This window comes from Hyaena hyaena, unplaced genomic scaffold, assembly GCF_003009895.1.
Source record: "Hyaena hyaena isolate Hyena2069 unplaced genomic scaffold, ASM300989v1 scaffold_612, whole genome shotgun sequence".
Taxonomy (NCBI): domain Eukaryota; kingdom Metazoa; phylum Chordata; class Mammalia; order Carnivora; family Hyaenidae; genus Hyaena; species Hyaena hyaena.
In genome coordinates, this window is record NW_024081246.1 from 888,979 (window position 1) to 894,978 (window position 6,000).

Here is a 6,000-nt window from a genome sequence, read left to right on the forward strand (position 1 = left end):
TAATGTTTTGTGATACAGCAACTTTAAAATTGGTTCTTAGCTTATTCGGATACTGGATTTTAATAATTATCCCAGCTAAAAGACTCCTGTAACACAATGTCTAAAAGCTGATTCAGAATACTCCAGCAAAGGAGCTCCTGGGGGGCTTAGTCAGTTAAGCGTCCGACTTCAGCTCAGGTCATGATCTCATGGTTCTTGAGTTCGAGCCCCACGTCGAGCTCTGTGCTGACAGCTCAGAGCCCGGAGCTGCTTCAGATTCTGTGTCTCCTTCTCTCTCTGCTCCTCCCCTGCTCATGCTGTCCCTTTCTCTCTTTCAGAAATAAGTAAAACATTAAAATTTTTTTAAAATTTCTCTTTTTCGGGGTTCCTGGGGGATTCGGTTAAGCATCAGATTCTGTGACTCCCTCTCTCTCTGCTCCTCCCCTGCTCTCACTCTGTCTCTCAAGAATAAACATTAAAATTTCTGTTTTTAAAACAACCTAACTTGCTCTGCTAGTACTATTGTGCATTCTGTATCATGTCAATGACTACATGCATATTGGAGATAACATGCTTAGAAATTCTACTTGGGCTGCACAACAACAGTTTGGGGGGTAGTGTGCTAAACACTCACCACAATTCTCCTTAGTGAACTTTCTGTTAAAAGGAAATACAATTGGTTTGAACAACACAGGGGTAAGGGGCACTGACCCCTACCTATGTAGTTGAAAATCCACTCCTTCCTCCCGAAACTCAACAAATATTCACCTCCTATTGACTAGAAGCCTCACTGTAGCAGAAATAGTTGATTAACATGTTTTGTATGTCATACATGTATATATTTTTTCTTATAATAAAGTCAGCAGGATAAAAATGTTAAGGGAAAATACATTTATAGTGCTACATTGCATTTAAAAATCCACCTATAAGTAGACCCACACAGCTCAGACCACACTGTTCAAGGGTCAACTGTACAGAATATTCTTGAAAGATTAGATCTTAAGCCTGTAAGAATGGGTGTGTATCATTTGCTACAGAAAGTAGCTTTTTAAATCTTCCCTTTCCCTTCAAGCTATGTATTAGCGCAGTCTTAGCCCCTGGTTCCTACGATGTGGTGAAAGAGCTGATAAAGGTGTACAATTTGCAAAGTTCCTGAGTCATAGAACATTTTGAACTTCCTGAGGCACTGAGACGCATGGTTTTAGATCCCTAACACTACACTTGATATTTCTAAAAATTTACGACAGTGCAATAAAACCACGTCTAATGAAAATAGCGATGCTTCAGTTATCAGGGATGGTTCTGGTTACAAAGATTGCTCTGACCCCTGCAGAAGCAGTTGGTGCCTTCGGCTCAGTTGGAATGTTCTCACTACAATCAGTATGGCAGCCACAGTGGTGAGAGGTTCTGAGGAAGTTTACATTTTACTTAGAACTCTATACAGATAGAATCAAGTTCATGCTCTGTGGCGATGTATTTAAATGAGGCTTCCATTCCATCTAGCGCGTTATAGTCTGCTCCTGAGACAGCCTACCCACCTCCCTGAAATGGGGCAAAGCTCTGCTCAGTCTGTAGTCATTACCTGGCTGAGCCCGCCACGGCCTACGGACGATGTCACTCCACTGATTTTATTCATGACCGTTCCTGTTTGGCACATTGCAAGCCTGGACTGCGGACACGGCCCAGTGAGGCCTGAATGCAGCGCTGACCGCTGCGCGTGGTTTATCCAGCCGCACCCAGGTCCCTTAGGGACGGACGGGCGAAGCTGGGGCCTCCCGTGAGCTGGCTCGCTTCTCCGACTTGAGTTCTCTTGTGTAGATGGGAGGACGGGCCGGCCAGCGAGTCTCCTGGTCCCTCCGATGGTAAGGGTCGCTGTCAGCACACACTGCCTGTCAGCGCCCCCCCAGGTGTGTGTCCTTTGGAGAGTGGCACTTGCTCAGGTCCTAACATTTGCTGAGAGAATACACGAGCTGTCCTGTCCTTGAAAACAAATCAGTTACATGACTTTTGAAAGGAGGAGTGAGAACCCATGAAATCAGTCTCCTGAACAAGAAGGGTTTATCTTGAAGGTACAGGGAAGCCAGGCGGCAAGGAGTCGAGTCTACAGCCCTTAAATCCGTGAGCAGAACCAAGGAGGAGGGTCTACATTTTATTCTTTTTTTTTTTTTTCTCTCAGTCGGCTGCTTTTCCCATTTCACGCCGTGTGGCTTTCCTAAAGCCCTTTATCCTCCCTGGGCTTGGTGCCTCTTGGGGACGTGATGGGGTCGCGTAAGGATCCGTCTCAAAATCCCCGGCTGCTTTTAAGTGACGTGCTCTGTGAGGTGGCAGGGGGTCCCCTGCTGGGAGCCGCGGGGTGGGGGGTGGGGGCGCAGGGATGCTTACATCAGGGGCTCTCAGCGGAGGCCCAGAGACGAGATTGCTGTGTGTGGCGGTGATGGGGTATTTTGGGAAAGCTGTTAGTTTTGAGAAAGGCTTTGAGCTGAAACGCACCTCTCTTAGTTCCAGATGTTTACTGGTCTGTGTGTAGCGCTTGGCACACATCACTGGCTTTGCTGTAATTAGGGTCATTGCCTTCACAACGCATTCAGACCCCGATCGATGCATAAGAGGACCTAACCAAGAGGAGGCTGTTGGGTCGGGCGGAGGCCTGCTTGTGAGGCCAGTGGCACACCAGGCCCTCTGGGAGGTCCAGGGCACGGAAAGACGCAGTAAGGTGCGGCCCCTGCCCAGAAGGCACTGACCAGTGCGCAGGGGCCGAGGCAGACACATATGACGGTCATGAACAGAGGTGGCCTTGACTTGGCAGTTCCTGACAGGCTGTAGGTAAGAAGGCTTGCCTTCCTGGTGGCTCATGGAGTTCGGCCCTTTGGCTTTTGTTTACCCAGGGCGAGGTGCGCAGGGGCGGCTTGGAGGGACCACGAAAAGACTGAGGACCCTGGCCCGTCCCCCGTGTGGGGTGAGCAGCTTTGACAGCTGCCCTGCTGCCCATGTTCAGGCTGTTTCCCGGCCTCCCCTCACCGGGCCTGTGTCGATGGGCCTGATGCTGCGGTTCCGAGGCCCTTCCTCCCTGCTCCTGGGACGCCGTCCATCAGGTCTTCCCCTCCTCCCGGCAGGGAGCCGGGATAGATCTGCTGGCCTGTGCCAGGATAGGAGTGTGCAGGCCTGTGGGGCAACCCAGGAGAGAAGGCGGGAAGTGAGAATTCACACGGCACCCACCGCGTGATGCGTGAGCGTCCCCGTCTGTCGTCTGTCGTCTGGTCTGTCGGCGCTGCATTAACTCAACGAGCCTTGCAGCGACCCTGTGAGGGAGGCGGGGCTTCGCAAGGCCTGGTCCCTGGACTAGCAGCGAACTGGAGAAAAATGACAGTGCTCGGGTCTCCCCACCGGCCTGCTGACTCCGAAGGTCTGGGGTGGGGTCCTGTGTCTGTGTTTTCTGAGGGCGTCTGCGTGGTTCTGGTGCACGTGTGTGAGACCCCGCGGTCCTGGGTGCTCCAATGACCTTGGACACTGTGGTGTGGTCGGAGGTTCTGGTGTGTCGTACATCCTGAGTGTGGACGACATCCATCGTGCTGGCCAGCGGCGACGCTGAAGCCGGAGCCGGACGTCCGGGCCGCGCGGGTGCCGTGTGCGCTGGCTCTGACGTGGGGCCTGCCTTCCCTGAGGGCCTGGGGTCTGTGCCCACCGGTGACCACTGTGCCTGACCAAATGCAAGCCCCGTGGGGAGGGAGGCTTTCAGGGAACTCTGGGAAACGGAGCCTTGGGGCATGGGGAGGGGTGGCGGGCGCGGTGAACGGCCTCACGGACAGAGTGTCCAGGGCTCCAGCTCCTCGGCCGGGTGACCTCCAGGGAAACTTACGGCCCGGAGGCAGCGGGGCCTGAGCGGGCTCTGGCGTGCAGAGCGCCCCGCTATCTGTGAGAAATGTAAACACCGCCGGGAGCCGTGCCAGAGTCTCACCCCGACCCACCGCACGGGGCCAGGCTGCTTGGGGGGCTCGGGCTTCACGGGGCAGGCCTGCGCCCGGGGCCGCGACTTCTGCATTTTCAAGACAAATCTGAGGGCGGACGGGAGACAGAGGGTCTGGAGGGAGACGTGCCTAGGGGTGTCTCATGGCTCTTTGGTACTTACTGGCCAGGCGGGTGCACACATGATTCCCGCGTGTGAGCACGGTTCTAACTTACAATCAGCTTGAAGCAGGTAAGTTACAATCGTATTACCACCTATTCTGTAACCCAGAGTACCTCGCAGGTTTTGGCACTTTTTATTTTTTTATTTATTTATTTTTTTAAAATATTTTTATTTATTTGTAGGAGAGAGAGAGAGAGACAGCGTGAGCAGGGGAGGGTCAGAGAGAGAGGGAGTCACAGACTGAAACAGGCTCCAGGCTCCGAGCTGGCAGTCAGCACAGAGCCCGACGCGGGGCCCGAACCCACGAACCGCGAGATCACGACCCAAGCGAAAGTCGGACGCTCAACCGACTAAGCCACCCAGGCGCCCCAGGTTTTGGCACTTTTTAAAAAGAGATTTATTGCTGAGAGAGAGAGAGACAGCGTGAGCAGGGGAGGGTCAGAGAGAGAGGGAGTCACAGACTGAAACAGGCTCCAGGCTCCGAGCTGGCAGTCAGCACAGAGCCCGACGCGGGGCCCGAACCCACGAACCGCGAGATCACGACCCAAGCGAAAGTCGGACGCTCAACCGACTAAGCCACCCAGGCGCCCCAGGTTTTGGCACTTTTTAAAAAGAGCCCTTAACACTTAGGGACACAAAACAAAATGTAAGGGTCCCAGGTCAGTGGTGAGACAGGGTAGGGGTCGGGGGGCCGGCCGTGGGACAGGCTGGCTGGCTGCCGTCTGGGAGGCGTGAGCTCGGCCAGGGGTGCTCGTTCTCTGCGCTGAGTCCTGAGCTCTGGCCCCCGTGCCAGTGCCTCCCTGGGAGGGCCGGTGGTGAGGACTGGAGCAGGGGCTGCTCAGGGGGCCCGGCGGGCACCTGGATGCCCCACCTGCACCTCAGCCGGCCTCGCGCGCGGGCCGAGGGGACGTGCCCTCTGGGCGCGGTACCCAATCACGGGAGACGGCGGTCTCAGGCCCCCTGTCCGGCCACGCGGGAGCGGCCGGGGCCCCGCCTCAGCCCTCTCGCCACCGGGGCCTGGCTCTTCCTTGCGGTGGGGACCGTCCCTTCCCCCAGAAGCCGGCTCTCCGCGCCCCCAACCCCACGGTGTGACAGTATCTGCAGAATGCTGCCACTGTCCCGGCAGAGAGTGCGGGCAGGGGTGAAGGGAGCTGGGGCTGTTTGAGTTCAGATTCCAGGTGGTTAAGCTGTTCTGACACCTGCTACCACGCGGATGAGCCTTGAGGACTTTATGCTCCGTGAAACACGCCAGTGGCACAAAGAGGAATTCTGTTTGATTCTAGTTACATGAGATACTTAGGAACAGTCGAAGTCATAGAAAGTCCAACAGTGGTGGCCAGGGGCTGGGGGTGTGACGGGGGCCGAGGGGGGGGTGACGGGGGCTGAGGGGGTGTGAGGGGGCTGAGGGGGGGTGACGGGGGCTGAGGGGGGTTGGTGGGGACGAAGCATTAATGGGGATGGAGGTCTGATTTCACAAGAAGAAAAGAATCGTGGAGGTGGACGGGATGTGCCACGCCACGTCATGAGTGTGTTTAATCCCACCGAACTGTATACTACAAAGTGATGAAAGTGGTAAATTGTATGTTGTGTGTATTTTATCACAACAACACAAAGTAGCACCAGGTGGGGTTTAATAATTGGTCCAAGGTCATGATGTGAATAGTGCCACTGACTCCAAGGTTGTGACTTTTAAAAAAATGTTTATTTTTGGGGCGCCTGGGTGGCTTAGTCGGTTAAGCATCCGACTTTCGCTTAGGTCATGTACTCGCGGTTCGTGGGTTCGAGCCCCGCGTCGGGCTCTGTGCTGACTGCCAGCTCAGAGCCTGGAGCCTGTTTCAGTCTACGACTCCCTCTCTCTCTGACCCTCCCCTGCTCACGCTCTCTCTCTCTCTCTC